Source organism: Mus musculus, chromosome 5 (genome assembly GCF_000001635.26).
Source record: "Mus musculus strain C57BL/6J chromosome 5, GRCm38.p6 C57BL/6J".
Lineage (NCBI taxonomy): Eukaryota > Metazoa > Chordata > Mammalia > Rodentia > Muridae > Mus > Mus musculus.
Window position 1 is genome coordinate 8,238,520 of NC_000071.6, and position 22,693 is coordinate 8,261,212.

General features: G+C 41.1%; 1 protein-coding gene and 1 non-coding gene across 20 annotated transcripts in view; one reads left to right on the plus strand and one right to left on the minus strand.

Moving 5' to 3' along the window:
- The window catches only part of Adam22 (a disintegrin and metallopeptidase domain 22), a 295,966-nt gene that overhangs the window by 166,173 nt on the left and 107,100 nt on the right, over positions 1-22,693 (minus strand). The gene's annotated exons all lie outside the window — the stretch shown is intronic.
- Positions 4,204-4,347, plus strand: Gm23993. Its single transcript, XR_003956080.1, has one exon. It is a non-coding gene; the product is annotated as a small nucleolar RNA SNORA48 (small nucleolar RNA).

Below are 22,693 nucleotides of genomic sequence, written 5' to 3' on the forward strand. Positions count from 1 at the left end.
TAAAAACAATCTACAGCAAACCAGTAGCCAACATCAAAGTAAATGGTGAGAAACTGGAAGCAATCCCACTAAAATCAGGGACTAGACAAGGCTGCCCACTTTCTCCCTACCTATTCAACATTGTACTTGAAGTCCTAGCCAGAGCAATTCGACAACAAAAGGAGATCAAGGGGGTACAAATTGAAAAAGAAGAAGTCAAAATATCACTTTTTGCAGATGATATGATAGTACATGTCAGTGCCACTAAAAATTCGACCAGAGAACTCCTAAACCTGATAAACAGCTTCGTTGAAATAGCTGGATATAAAATTAACTCAAACAAGTCAATGGCCTTTCTCTACACAAAGAATAAACAGGCTGAGAAAGAAATTGGGGAAACAACACCCTTCTCAACAGTCAAAAATAATATAAAATACTTTGGCGTGACTCTAACTAAAAAAGTGAAAGATTTGTATGATAAGAACTTCAAGTCTCTGAAGAAAGAAATTAAAGAAGATCTCAGAAAATGGAAAGATCTCCCTTGCTCATGGATTGGCAGGATCAACATTGTAAAAACGGCTATCTTGCCAAAAGCAATCTACACATTCAATCCAATCCCCATCAAAATTCCAACTCAATTCTTCAACGAATTAGAAATGGCAATCTGCAAATTCATCTGGAATAACAAAAAACCTAGGATAGCAAAAACTCTTCTCAAGGATAAAAGAACCTCTGGTGGAATCACCATGACTGATCTAAAGCTTTACTACAGAGCAATTGTGATAAAAAAAAATAAATAAAAAATAAACCATGGTACTGGTATAGCGACAGACAAGTATACCAATGGAATAGAATTGAAGACCCAGAAATGAACCCACATAGCTATGGTCACTTGATCTTCGCCAAAGGAGCTGAAACCATCCAGTGGAAAAAAGACAGCATTTTCAACAAATGGTACTGGCACAACTGGTGGTTATCATGTAAAAGAATGAGAATTGATCCATTCCTATCTCCTTGTACTGAGGTCAAATCTAAGTGGATCAAGGAGCTCCACATAAAGCCAGAGACACTGAAACGTATAGAGGGGGAAAGTGGGGAAAAGCCTCAAAGATATTGGCACAGGGGATCGAGAATTGACAAATGGGACCTCATGAAACTGCAAAGCTTCTGTAAGGCAAAAGACACCATCAATAAGACAATAATGCCACCAACAGATTGGGAAAGGATCTTTACCTATCCTAAATCAGATAGAAGACTAATATCCAATATATATAAAGAACTCAAGAAGGTGGACTCCAGAAAATCAAGTAACCCCCGTAAAAAATGGGGGTCAGAGCTAAACAAAAAACTCTCACCGGAGGAATAAGGAATGGCTGAGAAACACCTGAAAAAAATGTTCAGCATCCTTAATCATCAGGGAAATGCAAATCAAAACAACCCTGAGATTCCATCTCACACCAGTCAGAATGGCTAAGATCAAAAATTCAGGTGACAGCAGATGCTGGTGAGGATGTCGAGAAAGAGGAACACTCCTCCATTGTTGGTGGGATTGCAGGCTTGGGCAACCACTCTGGAAATCAGTCTGGCGGTTCCTCAGAAAATTGGACATAGTACTACCGGTGGATCCCACAATACCTCTCATTTGCATATATCCAGAAGATGTTCCAACTAGTAAGAAAGAAACATGCTACACTATGTTCATAGCAGCCTTATTTATAATAGCCAGAAGCTGGAAAGAACCCAGATGCCCCTCAACAGAGGATGTATACAGAAAATGAGGTACATTTACACAATGAAGTACTACTCAGCTATTAAAAAGAATGAATTTATAAAATTCCTAGGCAAATGGTTGGACCTGGAGGGCATTATCCTGAGTGAGATAACCCAATCACAAAATCACTCAAATGATATGTACTCACTGATAAGTGGATTTTAGCCCAGAAACTTAGAATACCCAAGATATAAGTTACAATTTGCAAAACACATGAAACTCAAGAAGAAAGAAGATCAAAGTGTGGACACTTTGCCCCTTCTTAGAATTGGGAACAAAACACCCATGGAAGAAGTTACAGAGACAAAGATTGGAGCTGAGACAAAAGGATGGACCATCTAGAGATTGCCATATCCAGGGATCCATCCCATAATCAGCCTCTAAAAGCTGACACCAATGCATACACTAGGAAGATTTTGCTGAAAGGACCCTGATATAGCTCTCTCTTGTGAGACTATGCCGGGGCCTACACCAATGCATACACTAGCAAGATTTTGCTGAAAGGACCCTGATATAGCTCTCTCTTGTGAGACTATGCCGGGGCCTAGCAAACACAGAAGTGGATGCTCACAGTCAGCTATTGGATGGATCACAGGGCCCCCAGTGGAGGTGCTAGAGAAAATACCCAAGGAGCTGAAGGGATCTGCAACCCTATGGGTGGAACAACGTTATGAACTAACCAGTACCCCGGAGCTCTTGACTCTAGCTGCATATGTATCAAAAGATGGCCTAGTTGACCATCACTGGAAAGAGAGGCCCATTGGACCCGCAAACTTTATATGCCCCAGTAAAGGGGAACGCCAGGGCCAAAAAGTGGGAGTGCGTGGGTAGGGAAGTGGGGGGTATGGGGGACTTTTGGGATAGCATTGGAAATGTAAATGAGGAAAATACCTAATAAAAATATATCTCTGATATTTTGTTGCTTTGATAGTCTTAATTTCAATCAATCCACTACCTAGTCACTAATTTGTATTTTCAAGTAATTTCTCTAGAATTCCCAGTTGAAATGTTTTGATTGCTTTTTTTCATTTTAGATTTATTTAATTTATAGGAGGGTTTTGCCTTTATATGAGGGCATGTACCACATGAATGCCAGGTGCCCATGAGATCAGAATACAGTATAGGATCACTGGGATGACTGTGAGACACCATATGGTGTTGGCAATTGAACCTAAGACCTCTGCAAGTACAAGGCTATACCTACTGAGCCCCTTATTGGGAATTTTCATTGCCGTTCACCTCTGTCTTGTCCTCTTAATCAGTTAATATTCTTGGGTAATCAGGATAATCACCTATTTCTACATACTATAAACTTCCTCATGCCCCCTTTCTCTTGTACTGTGTTGTAATTTTGCAATGGCCCCATCAAACTGCAACCAATTAAACTTACCTTCTCCACAGGCTCCACAGAGCCTTGCTCCCCAACACAGTATCAGAGTGCCCCTAGGTTGTATTATGAGTACAGTTACCTACCAGTCCCTCAGCATAACACACGATGCCTGGGAGTCCTTTATGTTTTTATTAACTTTACTCTGAGAAGATATTTCCAGATTTCTCTCCCTTCGATTTTCAAAAGGGTGGTGGTGACTCCCAAGTGACCTCATGTTTCCAGTCTACATACAGTCTTGTTCCTGGACAGTGTTCACTAGAATCCAAACATATGACTCTCCTAAGCAACAATCAACTGTATATTCAAAATATGTCCTGGCAATAACTTTATGATAAAAAAAAAAAAACAGCAGACATTACCTTGCCCAAGTTATCACATTAACCAAACCACCCAGGAAAGGACTGAGATTCTTACACTTTGAAGCGCTGTGCTAAGGACACACTGCTTCCAATATGCTCACTGGAGTTGCCTAAGAAACAAACGAGCTAACTGGCTTGGCCATCAGTTTCCAAGAAACAGCCTCAAGGCAACTACCAAACCTAAGGCACCATCCCTACAACGTGTCCTTGGGGCTAAGATTACGTCAAGGATGAGAAGATTGGGTGCTAAAACCTCAGAAAGACTTTAGGCTGCTTCCTCAAGACCAATAGAAAAGCCTTTCTAAGACTCACAAGGAACTTGATTACTCCCCTAAACAAGAAAGTGTTTAGGATTCTCCACTCAGTGAGAGAGATCAAACCCAGGCCTTCATGCCTTCAAACAAGGGCTGGCCCATTACATTCCCCAGCCCTAGAAGAATCATGTAAATATGAACCATAGATAGCATCATAAAACTGTTATTAAGAATCTTGAAGGCATGTGTCACAGAGCCTAAGCTGTGGGGAGCTATCTCAAAAAGATGTTTAGATAAGTTTTAATTAATAGGGTAAATTTAAATAAGATCCACATAAAAGTCACCAAATTAAAAATAGTATTACTAGAATACTAGTTTGAATCAAAACCAGTCATTTAAAACACTTTATAGTCAGAAACTGGGCCTAGAAAGATATACATAAGCTGGCAATCCCCCTGGCAATGGGCAAAGAGGCACCGTGTTGGTCTTGTAGTTCTTCTATCAGCCAGGGGCAGAGCAGATGGCAGTCCTATGTTTATCCTAGCTTGATGCCTGGCTTGGTGGCCAAAGCTATTTCATGCCTAGGACACATAAAAATTCAATCAAATCCCAAGTGGCTCAGGAAAAGGAAGATAGACAGAGACTTATGTTTTACTATGCCACACAGTGCTACTAGAGAAAGATGACCAGGCAGCACAGTGGGGTTGGCCCTGGACAGGGGTGTGGGAGAGCTGACTCCCAAAATTAGAAAAGCTACCCAGAGGGTCAGGAGCCTAGGAGAGCTAGACCTCCCCAACAACAAACAGCTGCAGCACTCAGAGAGTGAACCCTGCCCCTCACCCGGACAGTATGACAGAGCTGACTCTGGTGGTGGGCAAAAGTGAGCGGGTTCCATGCACATCACCACACTTCTGCCCTGAGGTGGCATAGGTGTGAGCATCCCCTCGACCTGTGGCAGTTGGGAGAGCTGGGCAAGAGGGTGGGAGAGCTAGCCCTGCCCCCTCACTGGCTGAAGTACTCAAAAGAGCAGGCCCTGCACTTCACCTGGACAACACAATGGAGCTGGCAAAGGCATGGGTGAGCCAGCCCCGAGGGTGTGAGAACAAGAGAGCTGGCCCAGCCCCTTGTAGGCTGAAGCACTTGGGAGAACATACCCTTGCCTTGACTGGACAGCACAGTGCAGCTGCTGGCTCTGAAGGGGTGGGTGTAGCTGAGCCAGCCCTAAGGGCATGAGAGCAAGAGGGCTGATCCTGCCTCCTACTGATAGCAACAATGAGTGGCCAGGCCAGAGCAGTGCTGGAGAGCTCTCCCTGGTGGTGCAGATCAGGGAAAACAATGGGCTAACCAGCTCAGCTACCACCCAGCCCTCTGAGATGGGCCACCTCAAAATCTATATTATCTGTGAATGGTTGGAATTTGTGAAGAAAACAAAAACAAAAACAAAAAACAGTCTTGCTGTTCAAAGGCTACAGGATCTCCATGCCAGAGCCTAGCAACAGACAACTGGGAGGAATCCTAATGAAGATCCAATATTGATGGTGTCACAGAAGCCAGAGGTCTTGAACCAGACTCATTGCAAAGAACATTTGTAAGTGAAGATGTGTGGTCAGAGGGATATACTGTGGCATACTACAGCTTGAGCGAATAGATGTTTCTCTATGCATTGGGTTTTTTGTTTGTTTGTTTGCACCTCTGTGTGTGTGTGTGTGTGTGTGTGTGTGTGTGTGTGTGTGTGTGTGTGTATTTTATTCGTGGGGTAGTTTGCAAGAGCGAAAGGTAGATACAAGAGAATGGGGAGATGTACAGGGCTGGGGTGCATGACGTGGAACTCACAAAGAATCAACAAAAAGTCGTAAAATATGTAAGCTAAAATCTAGGCCACTTCTCACATTAAAAAATGATGATCAGAGAATAAAGCTAAAAACCACAAAAAACCATTCCCAAAAAAAGAGACAAAACCTTAATCAATCATTCCCAGTTAAGCACAGTGGTACATATTCCTAATTGCAGCCTTGGGAGGCTGAGGCAAGAGGGCAGAGTTCAAGGCCAACTTGGGTTATATAGTAAGACTCATTCTCCAAAACAAACAAACAAACAATAAATAAATATCAATACTCAAATAAAATACATTTCCTTTTACCAGAACAGGGGAACCAGGTGACAGACCTCTCAGTCTTAGTGGCTCCTGGGCAGATCCTCTTTGCACTATTTGAACAGGATTGGCTTTTGCATTCATCTTGTCCTTATCTACCTTCGTCTTGGGATTATATGGAAGGAATAACTTACTTTAGGTTCAATGTTCATACCTAAGTTACCTTAGAAGCCTTCATGACACCGAGACTTGAGCCCAATGTTGAGAACATGACCCTTGAACTTTATTCCTATGCTATAATGGAATGAAAAAGTTAGTACCTCCTATATAGGTTGTAAATATAAGTATTTTGTGTCCAACAGATGCTATTGATTAAAGATGCCTATTTTCTTTACACTCCTCTCTCGATGAGGGCGAGATCCTCTCCTCCCATATCTGAGCTGGCTCTTATCTAATTTGGAAAAAGTGATCCGCTGTATCACCTGCGCTTCACAGCTTCTATTACGGAAACTCATATGGAAATCTCGTTTTTGAGTCATACCACTATGACGTCAGCAAACCCAAGCAACAACCAAAACCATGCACAAGACAAAGAATCAATTCCTCACCAACAGCACCACCTGCATTCCCACTGGCACTGCTTTCTAAGCACAGCTGAGGTCATTTTGGATTCTAGAAATGGTAGTGTCCTGGCTGGCACCACAAGAAGTCCATCTGCAAGGTCAATGCACAGAACCATGCAAAGTAATAAACTCCAAGGCATAGGTTGGTCATGCATTTGAGGAACTCACACTTAGTAACTGCTATATTACAGAAAATCAATATATTTTATTTAGAGTAACTGCCAAAATTTGACAAAAAATTACTTGGGATAATATGAATATAAAAGAACAACAAAATTTCCAAGATGATTATAAGCCATCTAGTATAGGGGTCACAATGAAGATCAAAAACATCATTAGATGTTTAGCTATAAAAAGGTTATTAGAACAACTTATGGAAACTTTAAGAACCTAATTTTATTTTGCTTAAATACTAAGCTGAGAACTTTTTAAAGTACTTTGACCTTACTTTTTATTCTGTGTATCTTCTGCCAATCCTTATCAAATCATCTTCTCCCTTGTGTATTTATTTTTCTTACTCCTTTTAAGCAAGAATAATCATCTAGACACTTCTTGGGAGATAACTATCTAGCTGAGAATCCTTACTATACAAAAACAAGATGAAGTCCCTGGACCTTTGTAGCACCAAGAGTTAATTACCCATTCTCCAACTCAGTTTTATGGCAAATTTGTAATCTATTTCCTCAGTACATAATAACCAGTGTTTAAAAATCCTGTTTTGTTTATGCGACATGAAATTGAAACTACAAAATTGAAACTATAAAAGCTTATGTGTGACAATTTTGGATGATGTGAGTTTCATTTTATTACTTACCAATCTGTAAATATGAAAATCTCTCTCATTTGTGCAATTGCAAGGGAATTTCTGGGTAACATTGTGCTAAAAGGTGAGTCTACTTTAGTTACTATGGTAAGTTGAGTAGGTAGATTCATTATTCAAATGTTTGGTCCTCAGTTGATAGAACTATTTAGGAGAGATTAGAAAGTGTGGACTTGTTGGAGGAGATTTGTCACCAGGGATAGGATTTATAGTTTCAGAAACCCAGACCGGTTCAGTCAGTGCCTGTCTCTGTCTCTCCCTCTCCCTCTTTCTTCCTCCTTCTTTCCCTCCCTCGTTCTCTCTCTTTCTACTTCCAACTTGCAAATCAGATGTGAGCTCTCAGCTACTGCTCCATGCCTGCCTGTAAGAATGTCATGCTCCCCACCACAGTACTCATAGACTAATCCTCTGAAACTGTAGGCATGTCTCCAACTAAATACTATCTTTCATACGTTGTCTTAGTTGTGGTGTCTCTTCACAACAATAGACAATAACTGAGATGATTACATTCTACTAAGTCAAAATCTGATGAAAATTATCAGTGAGCTTTCAGTGTATACATAAGGAATAAATATGCTTAGCAAACATTGAGATGTGCACTATCATTAACGTTAGATCTTATTTATGGACTCCTTTTTTTCTAATAAAGACAAGATTTCTAAGTATAGCTTTGCAGTAAGGTCACAGGACTGTAAGGGGAAAGCCTAGTCACATTCACACTTACAAAATCAGAACCTCCTAGATTTACATACCATAAAAACATCACCAAACATGAAAGTATAATCGAACTATCAGCTTACAAATATCCTGGTAAGTCTATTAGCATATAATGCTCTGTTGCATGTTCTGATTGTTGTAGCTCATTGCCACTTTAACAATCAAGGATACCAGGGAACACACAACAATAAAGCAATGAAAAGGAGCACTGGGTGACATGTATGACATTCACCCAAGGGAGACACGAGCCTCTCCAACACTGACAAATCTAGGACTAACTTGATTCTTCTAAGGACACTTAACTATTTTCAACATGGGCTTTGGGATTCAAACTCAGGCCACCATGCTAATTCAGCAAGCACTTTACCGACTAAGGCATTGCCCCAGTCCCATATTTTGTTTTTAATTTTTTTATTAGTTCATTGAGAACTTAATAAAATGTATTTTGACTATACTCACCCTTTCTCCATCAACTCTTCCCAGATCCACACTCTTCCCCAACTACCTTTGTATCATTTTCTTTTCTCTGTTTTTAACCCATGAAGACCAATTTGTGCAGCCCAGATATTCTTGCATATATGGTCTACTACTAGTCAACATACCCTTAGAGAAAACTTAAATCTTTCTTCTCCCAACAACTAACGATGGTTAACAGCTCTGTATCCAGGAATGAAATTTTATCTCCATATCCACACTCCATGCTGGGATTTGGTCTTTCTTGGATCTAAAAAAGACTTGTGTGTGAGTGCTGTTGACAACTTCTGTGTGACTTTGCCCTCCGTGTCAAGAAGACACGATTTACTTAGCATCATCCACCACAGCTGGCTCTTATGATCTTTATATTCCCTCTTCTTCAATGATCCCTACGCCTTGGAAAGAAGGGTCCAGTATAGATGTGTTACTTGGGGCTCAGCATTCTGATGTCAACTATTTTCTATATCCTGGCCAGTTGTGGGTCTCTGTCTCATCTACTGTAAATAAGAGATTACCTGAGAACTGAGAGATGCACTGCTCTGCTCATGTAACAAGCAGTTAGGAGCCAGTTTAATACTGTGTCTATTTAATAACATAATAGTAGTACCTTCTTCCTTAGGGTCCATGGCCAGTCTAGCCACAGGGCCTTGGCCTGGTAATGGTGTCAGGTATAGGTTTCATCTCCTGGATCAAGGATTAACTCTACTCATAAGGTGGTTGGGTGCTCCTATGGTATTCCTTCCACTGTTGCACCAGTGGGCATGGCAGGCCCGTAAATGATTTAGGTCACAGGTTTCACAGATGGGTATAATTGGTGATTATTTTTCTCTTTTGGTAGCTTGCTAAGGACCTTCTAGCACTATCAAAGCTAGCCAGGAGGGATGAAACTTGTAGGTCTATAATAGGTTGATTCCTGCAAGTTCTTATGATTCAAGTATGCAATGTCTTCAGTAACAGAGCCGTACTGTTAAGTTCTAGAGGGTAACCAAATACACTATTAATACCCTAGACCTTTTGTTGTTGTTTGGGGTTTTGTTGTTGTTGATGATGGTTTGGTTTGGTTTGGTTTTGATTTAGTTTGGGTTTTTTTGTTGTTGTTTTTTGTTTTTTTTTGCTTCTGTATCACATGCAGAGTATCTGGAGGGTAGTCTAGTACTTTGGCAATGGCCTGTACAGATCTTGGGGGGTCTATGGGCCCTCACAAGCTAACAATTTCATCAAAAGAAGCAACCCATTCTCAGTACTATATACTCTCTGGTGTCTAGTAGCAGCACTGCTACCTGGTTCTAGGATAACTTTACATATATATATATATGTGTGTGTGTGTGTGTGTGTGTGTGTGTGTGTATGTATATGTATGTGTATATATATATAAAATGTGTGTATGTATATATATGTATGTGTGTATATATATACACATGTATGTGGAATAGTTATTCCAAATATACTATTATTATGCTGTTAGTAATGGATGTAGTATGAAATACATATATACATATATGCATATTTATTTAGAAGTTTCTACATATGATTTTTTGAAATGTCTTTAATATTATTTCACCCTCTCTATATTCCCTTCTCTACCGTGCTCTCCTCCCCATCTGAATTTAACCCTTCCTAGTCCACTAATCCTTTTACCCCTTTTTCGTCTTTTATTGAAAATAAGTCCTTTTCTCATATAATAAGTCCTCTCATAGTTCATAGTTTCCCTTTCCTCTCCTCCTCCTAGTTCTTCCCTCCATTCTCTCCATTAGAGATGAATTCCATTTCTGATTCTCACTAGAAAAGAATAGGCTTTTATGACATACAGACAAATATGACAAAACGTAACAAAGCAAGATATCACATGGAAGTTGGATATAACAACACAACAGGAGGAAACGAGTCCCAAGAACAGGCACAGGGGTCAGAGATCCACTCCTTCTCACAGTCAGGAGTAGGACTAACTTTAAGAAGAAAATGCCAAACCTATGTCAAGATTTACCTAGCTTTCCCATTCATGTTCTAGAAGTAAGAGATTTGGTTATAAAAATGAGGCAGATATGGTAGGGTATGCCAGTAATCTTAGAACTTGTAAAGAGTGGCAGGAAGATCATGAGTTCAAGCTTCCCAACGCATATTCTATAAGTAACATATTTGGGTATTAAAATGAGCCAGATATGGTAGGATATGCCAGTAATCTTAGTACATAGAAAGCAGAGACATGAAGATCATGAGTTCAAGGCCAGCACGATACACAGTGAGGTCTTAAAAATAAAGAAAAAGACTGAACTAAGAATGGTTCAAATTAACTACATTTGCTGATAATTACTATCTTTTATAATACTCTGATAGTAAAGAGAATCTCTTTACCTCATCATCAGAAATGAAGAAGAGCCATGCATTCAAAGTAAAACTGTACCCACAGCTTCCCTTCACCTTCCCAATCTTACATGACCTCATAACTGAATGTCAGGTATGGACTCCAAACCTGGCAAGATCCATAGCAAGAGAGCACCACCACCACTTGCAGCTTCATCTTCTCCGTCTCCTTTAGAATCCCAAAGGCTAGTCTAACCAGGCCCTTTACATCAGTTTATGCCAGTTACCTTAGGAAGCTCCCATTGCCAACTCTCTAATCTCTATCTGGCTTTGTCTCCTCCCACAACTCAGCTGCTTCACAGTCATGATGCTTTCTGGAATTCACACATGGCTATCCACAGAATCCATCCCTTAGCTGCAACTTTTGTTTTTGTTATTTTCTTCATCATCTTGTTCTCAGAAGTAGCACTCCACAGTTTCTTGAGTAGGGGCTATATAACTTTGCTAATGGGGGTCTGGTGGTAGAGAGAGAATATGTCTGTTTCTCATTTTCAGTTGAGCAATTTTTCCTCATTCCACTAAAACTTACCCTCTTTTTTTTTTTTTTTTTTATCCCATGCATCAGACTATACTATCACGCATCCTGTAGTCTCTGGTTTCCAGTCACTTCCCCTCACTTTCTGAAAGTTTCAGTTTTGGTTCAGGATCACACTGTCCAACATCACTCCTATTTTATGTTCTGGAGATTTCTGGTATCTACTTAAGTCACCATTCAAATTAACAACTTAATCTCATCCAATGAGATTGGATATCATTCCCTAGTAGCCATAGTAATATCTTTACATTCCAGTTATAGTATTATCTGCTTTAATCCTCTCTACTTCTTTTTTACCATGTTCATTTATTTGAGCTTTATTTTCATTTCATGCTTTAAACTTTTATGCATGTATGTGAGTGAGCATGTACGTGTGTGTGTGTGTGTGTGTGTGTACACTATGTGAATGCCCAGTGCCCAAGAAGTCCAAAAGAGGGTGGACAATTTCCTAGAACTGGAGTTACAAATAGATGTAAGCCAACATGAGAATTGTAGAAACCAAATCCAGGTCCTCTGAAAGGGTAACAAGTGCTCTTAACCACTGAGCCATCTTTCCAGCACCTATTCCAGCTTTCTTAACACACCATTTCAAAACTTTGAGTGCAATAGAACTTCTAAGGCATCAGGTTAACTCATTCCTCATGCCTTTGCTCAGGTGAGATTCAGCCTCAGCATTCACTACCTTGCAAACCCATCACTTGACATATGACATTTCCCAGACTGAACCAATACTGATGAAAACAAGCCCTGGGTCTATTCAAGGCCTACCAGTACAGCTAAATGAAACCAATAGCAGATCAAGGTGCTTCTTAACATATAATAACTATAAGCAAGCCCTAAAAGCTGCCTGGCACTCACACCCTACAGCAGTTTTTAGAACACCCACCTGTGTCCCAGCATAACCCATGTCTTCATTTCTCTCCTCAAACCTTCAACATCTACCTTCCCCCATCCATTTTCAAAGGTTATTTCTTGCTTGTTGTATCATGAAGGGAAAACAAATAAAGATGTATTAAGTTGCATAGACCCCCATCACTGCATCCCTATATGTCCTATGCTCAGCCTTCCCTACTGTTAATGATTTGCTCTCTAGTTATCTAAAGCTAATCCATTACACCGCTCGTGCTCATATACCCAATCCATCCATTCTTGTCTACTCAAAAAGCACCACAAATCCTTCCCTCTCCTGGGATTTGAAAAAATTGTTAGATCTCTCCTATCGCTGTATAAATTTTTATGTCTCTTATTTAGAAAAAAAACCATTCATTTGTATGATTTTTCCTTTCAAAGCCTGCTCTTATCAAACTCACTAATCATCTACAAATGCCTTATGATCCATGATCGATATGCTCATCTTATCTGACCCATAAGGAGCACCTGCCACTGCTGAGCACCCTTCTGCTTAAATTTCCTACCATCCACAGTTGCTTGTTTTTCTCTTCTTCCTGCTTCCCAACCTCCTTTGCTGGCTTCATCCCTGTGCTGAACTCTAAATAATTGATTACACAGCTACACACTAGGGTTGAGTCCTTCACACAGCTAGCCACTAGGGCTGAGTCCTTGCTTCTACTAATTTTTTTTTCATTTCCTTAATAATTTCATCTAAAAGTTTCTCTTTTTGTTTTTATGAAAATGTCCATACTTAAAACTCTAGTTAAAATTCTCCTCTGAACAACAGAATCAATGTTTCCACTAGTTTATCATATGCATGTGTACCACACTTAAACATATCCAAACCTGAACCCTGAACCAATCTTTTGTAACAAATACGATTTTCCTATGTCCATTCCATCTCCATAAATAACTTATCAAATTCCTCTGGTTAAGAACTATGAAATGGCCACTGGCTCTTCATTTCTTCTTACTTCCTCATATCTAATGGTCAGAGATGTCTGCCAATTCCATTTTCAAAATATGTCCCAAAGTCCTTCCAAAGTATGTCCATTGCATTGCCTTGAGTGATCATGATACCATACTTGGTTTATTACAACACTTAAGGTCTATTCTGTCCATTTGTCAATGATACCATTATCTTTATGAAGAATATAAGTCACTGAGAATACACATAATTGGCATCATTATACAATGTTAATGATAGTTCATTATTTCCTTCTTTGGAGAAAATAATCTTTCAAATTTTAGTATAAAAAATTTAAACTTATATTTTACACCCAATAGCCTAATAAAAATATATAAACAATATTTGTATGACTTTTATAAATAATTATTATTAGAAAACAAAATGTTGACCAAACTATTAAGGAACTGCAACATCTATAAATACTGCGGGTGTAGCTGCACAAAACTTTCAGAGAGCAGTTCAACAATAAATAGCTTGGCTTCTATGAATTTTACCTAAAGAAATTATTGCAAATGTGTATAAATGCCTAGCTATAAAGACTGACAATATAATATCACAGAGAAAGTCTGGAAAATGCAGACAGGAAATTAAATAAGATACAAAACTTACAATCCCCCAAGAATAGTGGCCTCAGGAGTCTAAAGCACTACTATGGTGATTGGGAAGTCAGACTTGACTGTATTAAGGACAGGCCAGCCTAAGCTGTGTACCAAGATGCTGTCTCAAAATAGCAATCAGACAAAACTTACAATTATACTTCTGGCACTATTGTTCCATATAAGCCAGTAAAGGATGTTTAACCACATCTGGCAGTGAACCACCATTATTCTATCACCTGAAAAGCAGGAGGGACAGGAGGTCAAAGCCATCTGTAAGTCTGAGGCCAGTTGGCTGTAGGAAACACTGTCTTTAATAACAAATACTTGTAACATCTTCTTAAAGTTCCACATGTTGCAAAAGAGAGAAAATATATGTATACGTGAAGAAAAACAGAAGCAAACAATGAAATGCTAGCAGGAGTTTTCCCTGGGTAGTAAAATCACTGATTTATAAATTTCATTTGTTCTATGTCTGCAGAGTTTCCAAATATTTCATAATAAACTCGTATTACAGTTATAATAAGAAAATCAGAAATTAAAGTTCACAGTACAATAATTCCAATGTTATTTGGTAAATTATTTTCCATCCATTTGGCAGAAAATAACAATTAAGGAACACCTTAATAAAAATTCATACTAGGGGCTGGAGAGATGGCTCAATAGTTAAGAGCATTTGCTGCTCTTTCAGCAGACCTGAATTCAGTTCCCAGCACCTACATGGCCACTCACAACTACTAATGAATCCAGTTCCAGGGCATCCAACATCCTCTTCTGCCTTCTTGGCATCAGGAATGCAGGCAAAACACTCATATACAGAAAATAATACAATAAAATTTAAAACTCATACTAAAAAGGAAAAGGTTTCCTAGTATCAAAAGCTAGAATTATATAAATAGATGTTTCAGATGCAGTAGCATACACCAGAAGCCCAGCACCCCTAAGGTTAAGGTAGAAAGATTTTTTCCGAGCTCCAGGCTACCCTGAGCCACACGGTCAGTTCCAGAGCCAGCCTGAGTTAACCCTATCACAAAACAACAAAATACAAAAAGCACAAAGGAGAAAAGTAACAAAAGAAATTATACCAATCAGCTATAAATTTCACATTTAAATGGTCACTATTATAGGTCATACTATATATTATACATATATATATATATTTGGTTTTGTTAGCATAAAGTTTCTGCTAAATGCTTCCATTTATTTTTAAAGGATGCTTACTTTGCGCTTCCCCTCCTACTATTATTACTGTTTAAACACTGTCTCACAGCTTTATGTTCATTCACTCATGTAATACACACAGGCCTCTTGTTAAGAGGGTGCTGTGTTTCCACACACGTGAGACAGCGAAGCAGAGAGAGCAAGCGTCTCAGTGGAGGCATGCAGGGCGAGACGTGCAGACAGGATTGGACCGAATGGCCTGACTTCAGAGGTCATTCTCGGGATCACTAAACCCAAAGACAAGATGAATTTTTCTTCCCATAACTTTTTATTTTAATGACATACATTGAGACACACAACAGCAAACAACCTCAAACTTCTGTGTAAAACAGCGAGCATTCAGTACGAGCAAATGCGAGTGATCCACCAAACCCATTTTCAGTTAGTATGCATACTACTGCCAGCATCGGACTCACTGCACTCTGGGCTTGCTGTTAGCTGCTGGCCAGCTGTCATCATGAACTTTCTCTTCATCAGAGTCCTCACAATCTTGCTGGGGCTGTCTCCACCACCACCACCACCCCTCTCCTCTCTCTGGTTCAGTTCCCGGTGCCTTCCAGAAATCATATTTAATCAGATTAATTTCCTGTGTGCTTCACTGCTATACTTTCTGAGAACTCACATTTGCAGGGATGTTGTGACAAGGTGTTGCAGCCCTGACTGGCCCTGAAACCACTCACTCTCCTGACTTAGTTTCTCAAGTGCTGGGAAGTACGTGGCACAGCATCTGGCTTTGGGAACTCATTGTTGCTTGATGACTTAGATTTTTAGTTCAGTAAGCTGCAGAATGTTCAACAGCACTAGTCCTGCTATTGTAACTCCGATCTATTCTGATCTTCACAGTGTTGTAACCTGAGATTTTTTTTCTCCCTTGAGTTTGTTCTGATCTTTTCTTTTCTCACTGCTCTTCTAGCATTTAACAACTGTGTATCTCTGTGTAGATCTTTTTTTCCTCGTTTATTGTTCTGTGCATTCAATGGGCTCATTCAATCTAGAAATTCATATTATGAAATTATGACGATTTTTCCCAGGCTGAGGATGTATAGACTAATGATAGAGCACTTGCCTAGTGTGATGGTTTGCATAGACTTGGCCCAGGGAGTGGCACTATTAGAAGGTATGGCCCTGTTGGAGTAGGTGTGGCCTTGAGGGTGTGGGCTATAAGACCCTCATCCTTGCTGCCTGGAAGTTAGTATTCTGCTAGCAGCCTTCAGATGAAGATGTAGAACTCTCAGCTCCTCCTGAGAATGTGTTATGTGCGCGTCAACTGTGAATGTCTGCACTGCAGACATGTGAGCTCCCTACGGCCTTCGGACTGGAAACTGTTCACAACTATCTGACAAATCATTGTGTTCTCCTTTATCAAAATACAGCCACCAACCCAACCAAAGAAAAATGTTCCCTCTCACCGATGCCTTTGAGCCATAAATTTCTAAATGTTTTTATCGAGAAGTCAATGAATGATGGCGAGACTCTGTGCTCAGCTATTGTAAAATAAACAGAAATCTCGAAACAAAAATAAAAATAAATCTTGATACAAAATAATATATAGACTAACTTCAGAATAAAAAGAAGCCCACATCTACATGTCTGACATTCTTCTTTGGGCTCTCTTTAGTTACTATTTCAATTTTAGATTTCACTATCAAATTAGAAGAAATAACCTATAAATGTTGTACACAGATATATCCCAAAGTATGAAATTTTATGAAGTAACAAAAAAATCTACATTTTAAAATCTCCAATTAAATTAAATCAAATCTAAGTGGGAATAAGAAATTACAAAAAATTAAAGAAACGTTTGCTAAATGTTTTTAATCATCTGCAGTTTTTCCTGTATGCAGATTCCTAGGCCATGACAAATAGTCTAACCTTAGATTTCTCTATGGTCGAAGTTAAAGACAGATGAATTTTTGTCCATCCTAGATGATAGCCATCTAGGCTAAGTGATATATGGAAGAGTGCATATTAAAGAGTTCTACTCCAGATAAGGTAAGATGCTAGACTTTGGACAAGTGACTTATCCTCCAAAGACGTCACTTTAAATAATCGTCACCTTTCTAATTTGTAGGTGGTAGAACTGAGCCATTCAGTAGTTAAAGGGTCCCCTTCCCCCCTCTCCCTCCCCTCTCCCACCCAGGTCCCTCCCTTCCTCAGTTCTCCATGATGGCTTTCTTCTCCCTCCTAAGTGGGATTGAAGCATCCTCACTTGGGTCCTTTGGTTTGATAGCCTTCTTGAGTTCTGTGGATTGTATCCTGGGTATTCTGTCCTTTTGAGCCTGGGTTACCTCACTCAGGATGATATTTCCTAGTTCCATCCATTTATATGCAAAACTCATGATGTCCTCGTTTTTAAAGCTGAGGAGTGTTCCACTGTGTAAATGAACCACATTTTCTCTATTCATTCTTCGTTTGAGGGACATCTGGGTTGTTTCCAGCTTCAGGCTATCACAGATAAGGCCACTATGAACATAGTGGAGCACGTGTCCCTATGGTATGATGGGGCACCTTTGAGTGGTATATTGGGTCTTCAGGTAGATCTATTTCAGATTTTCTGAGGAACTGTCAGACTGATTTCCAGTGTGGTTGTACCAGCATGCAATCCCACCAGCAATGGAGGAGTGTTCCTCTTTCTCCACTGTGGGGTGGTGGGCTGTGCACAGACAGCCTGGTCTCCAGTTAAGCAAAGGTCTGAAATGCCCGGTGACCTGGTGGGTGGCAGTTTCCACCTGCACAGGACACAAGGTGTTCAATCATGTCTCCTGTCGAAGTTACAGCCAGCACAGCCCCTGTAGGAGAGGTGTGTGGCCATCAGTCATGTAGGAACAGCACCAAGCCTTTCCACATGCAATACTCCATCATCCAAGCCTTTTGTTCTAAGAGCTGTAACACTTGGGAAGAAGCCTGCTCTCTCGGAGCGTCACCTCAAACTCTGCCATACTCCTCACTGGCTAGTAGGTCTCTTATCAGCCCAGCTTGACCAGACTCAATGCAGGGCAGTGTGGAGTAACCCAGTAACCAGACGGCATGGCAGAGAAGGAGGTAGAGCCAACCACAGCAGCAGAAGCAGCAGAAGTGACTTCCCCTCCCTGCCAGCACTTGCTTCCCTTTGCGGGAACTCACACACCAGGCTGAGCCAGCGATCTCTGTGGAAAGTCTCTGGTACACAGGCCCATACTCCACATCCTTGCCAACATGTGTTGTCACCTGAGGTTTTGAGCTTAACCATTCTTATTGGTGTAAGGTGGAATCCCAGGATCATTTTGATTTGTATTTCCCTGATTCCTCTGTTGTGAATTCTCTGTTTAGCTCTAAACCCAATTTTTTGATTGGGTTATTTGGGTTTTTGAAGGTTAGCTTCTTCAGTTCTTTATATATGCAATTTCGGGGAGTGGGAAGTGTGGGGGACCCTCTAAAATACACCAGAGATCTTGGAGGCGAGAGACTCTCAGGACTTCGTGGGAGGGACTTTGGATAAAATGCCCAACAGTGGGGAGAAGGAACTTGCAGAGTCCACCTCCAGTAGAAAGACAGGGCATCATGTGGAGGGATGGAGTTGCCATCACACAGTCAAAAACCCTGACTCAGAATTGTTCCTGTCTAAAAGAACTGCAGGGACAAAAATGAAAAAGAGACTGAGGGAAAGGACGTCCAGTGACAGGCCAAGTGATCCAGCTCAAGGGGAGGCTCCAAGTCCTGACACTATTGCTTATGCTGTGGCGTGTTTACAGACAGGAGCCTAGCATGGCTGCCCTCTGAGAGGCCCAACAAGCTGCTGACTGAGACAGATGCAGATATTGACACCCAACCAATAGGTGTCCCCTGTAGTTGAATTAGGGAAAGGCTGGAAGAAGCTGAGGAGGAGGCCGACCCCATTGAAAAACTAGAAGTCTCAACTAACCTGAACCCTGGAGATGTCTCAGACACTGAGCCAATAACCAGGCAGCATACACTAGCTAGTCTAAGCCCCCCTCCCATCACATATACAGTAGAAGACTGACTGATCTGGACTTAGTGAGAGAAGACATACCTAACCCTCAAGAAACTTGAGGCCCCAGGGATTAGGGAGGTCTGGTTGGAGGATAGAGAGGGGCATCTTCTTGGAGATAGGGGTGGGAGGATGGGATGATATGTGGAAATGTGGACCAGAAGAGGGGAAACATTGAACTGTAAAAAACAACAACAACAAAACAGTAATTTAAAAAAAAAAAGATTCCCAAGAGCTGGTGTGTAGCAGAGAATCCTCAGGAAAAGACCTCTTGCAAGAACAACTGGCAGGCCATTTGAAATCATAAAACTAAACTTGTTTACATTGATACCTTTCTCTCTGTCTCTGTCTCTGTCTCTCTCTCTCTTTCCCTCCCTCCCTCCCTCCCTCCCTCCCTCCCTCCCTCCCTCCTCCTTCCTTCCCCCATCTCTGACTTTGTTTCTCTTTCTGTGTTTCTATTGTACGTAGGTTAAATATCAATTATTTACATAAAACTTAAGGAAGGAAAGGAAAATCTGTATGATTATTTGCGCAATGAAGAAGTGCTTCCTAAAATTAAGATGAAAATTCAAATCAAATTTGGTAATTAAAAAAATTAAAAATCCTTGCTGATTTGGTACATAATCAACTCTATAGTCCCCCTTCAAACATGACAATGAATACCATCACCGTACATCAGTAGACAGGGAGAAGAGAGAATCACAGAATGGAGGGGAAGGTCATCAAGGTCATGTATGAAGCATGTTATTTGATCCTGGACTGTGCTCCAATATTTCTAAACTTATTAACCACCTTGATAGCAAGGATATCTGAGACCTGTACATTTCTCTCCCTTTTCAGAGGGCAGTCAGGGCTACATATGTCACATAATCGAATGAAACCCAGAGGCCTTCTCTGGCCATCTATCTGGAGTATTCACCTATTTTATAGAATAAGATGCTTTCCCTTTCTACAGCAAACAAAGCCAAGCAAGATCTTAAACTAACAGGCTCTAAATTTGCTGTTTGGTACATCAAAGGCATCCCCTTTTTCTCTCAAGGGAATTGGAGTCCTGAAACAGGACAAGACTTAAGAGCACACGGGCAGGCAGGAACTATGCCTCCAGGCATATGAGGTATTCGAGATACTTCCACTTTATACTTTACTTCTGTTCTATTCCTAATTTGATCTTTTATCTTAAAAAATACCTTCTCGCCCTTCCGCTCGTCCCGAGACTCGAGCCCCGGGCTACCTTGCCAGCAGAGTCTTGCCCAACACCCGCAAGGGCCCACACAGGACTCCCCACGGGACCCTAAGACCTCCGGTGAGTGGAACACAGCGCCTGCCCCAATCCAATCGCGCGGAACTTGAGACTGCAGTACATAGGGAAGCAGGCTACCCGGGCCTGATCTGGGGCACAAGTCCCTTCCGCTCGACTCGAGCCCCGGGCTTCCATGCCAGCAGAGTCTTGCCCAACACCCGCAAGGGCCCACACGGGACTCCCCACGGGATCCTAAGACCTCCGGTGAGTGGAACACAGCGCCTGCCCCAATCCAATCGCGCAGAACTTGAGACCTCAGTACATAGGGAAGCAGGCTACCCGGGCCTGATCTGGGGCACAAGTCCCTTCCGCTCGACTCGAGACTCGAGCCCCGGGCTACCTTGCCAGCAGAGTCTTGCCCAACACGCGCAAGGGCCCACACGGGACTCCCCACGGGACCCTGAGACCTCTGGTGAGTGGAACACAGCGCCTGCCCCAATCCAATCGCGCGGAACTTGAGACTGCAGTACATAGGGAAGCAGGCTACCCGGGCTTGATCTGGGGCACAAACCCCTTCCACTCCACTCGAGCCCCGGGCTACCTTGCCAGCTGAGTCGCCTGACACCCGCAAGGGCCCACACAGGATTCCACACGTGATCCTAAGACCTCTAGTGAGTGGAACACAACTTCTGCCAGGAGTCTGGTTCGAACACCAGATATCTGGGTACCTGCCTTGCAAGAAGAGAGCTTGCCTGCAGAGAATACTCTGCCCACTGAAACTAAGGAGAGTGCTACCCTCCAGGTCTGCTCATAGAGGCTAACAGAGTCACCTGAAGAACAAGCTCTTAACAGTGACAACTAAAACAGCTAGCTTCAGAGATTACCAGATGGCGAAAGGCAAACGTAAGAATCCTACTAACAGAAATCAAGACCACTCACCATCATCAGAACACAGCACTCCCACCCCACCTAGTCCTGGGCACCCCAACACAACCGAAAATCTAGACCCAGATTTAAAAACATTTCTCATGATGATGATGGAGGACATCAAGAAGGACTTTCATAAGTCACTTAAAGAATTACAGGAGAGCACTGCTAAAGAGTTACAGGCCCTTAAAGAAAAGCAGGAAAACACAGCCAAACAGGTAGAAATCATTAAAGAAAAACAGGAAAACACATCCAAACAGGTGATGGAAATGAACAAAACCATACTAGAACTAAAAGGGGAAGTAGACACAATAAAGAAAACCCAAAGCGAGGCAACGCTGGAGATAGAAACCCTAGGAAAGAGATCTGGAACCATAGATGCGAGCATCAGCAACAGAATACAAGAAATGGAAGAGAGAATCTCAGGTGCAGAAGATTCCATAGAGAACATCGACACAACAGTCAAAGAAAATACAAAATGCAAAAGGATCCTAACTCAAAACATCCAGGTAATCCAGGACACAATGAGAAGACCAAACCTACGGATAATAGGAATTGATGAGAATGAAGATTTTCAACTTAAAGGGCCAGCTAATATCTTCAACAAAATAATAGAAGAAAACTTCCCAAACATAAAAAAAGAGATGCCCATGATCATACAAGAAGCCTACAGAACTCCAAATAGACTGGACCAGAAAAGAAATTCCTCCCGACACATAATAATCAGAACAACAAATGCACTAAATAAAGATAGAATATTAAAAGCAGTAAGGGAGAAAGGTCAAGTAACATATAAAGGAAGGCCTATCAGAATTACACCAGACTTTTCACCAGAGACTATGAAAGCCAGAAGAGCCTGGACAGATGTTATACAGACACTAAGAGAACACAAATGCCAGCCCAGGCTACTATACCCGGCCAAACTCTCAATTACCATAGATGGAGAAACCAAAGTATTCCACGACAAAACCAAATTCACACAATATCTTTCCACGAATCCAGCCCTTCAAAGGATAATAACAGAAAAGAAGCAATACAAGGACGGAAATCACGCCCTAGAACAACTAAGAAAGTAATCATTCAACAAACCAAAAAGAAGACAGCCACAAGAACAGAATGCCAACTCTAACAACAAAAATAAAAGGAAGCAACAATTACTTTTCCTTAATATCTCTTAATATCAATGGACTCAATTCCCCAATAAAAAGACATAGACTAACAGACTGGCTACACAAACAGGACCCAACATTCTGCTGCTTACAGGAAACCCATCTCAGGGAAAAAGACAGACACTACCTCAGAGTGAAAGGCTGGAAAACAATTTTCCAAGCAAATGGACTGAAGAAACAAGCTGGAGTAGCCATTTTAATATCGGATAAAATCGACTTCCAACCCAAAGTTATCAAAAAAGACAAGGAGGGACACTTCATACTCATCAAAGGTAAAATCCTCCAAGAGGAACTCTCAATTCTGAATATCTACGCA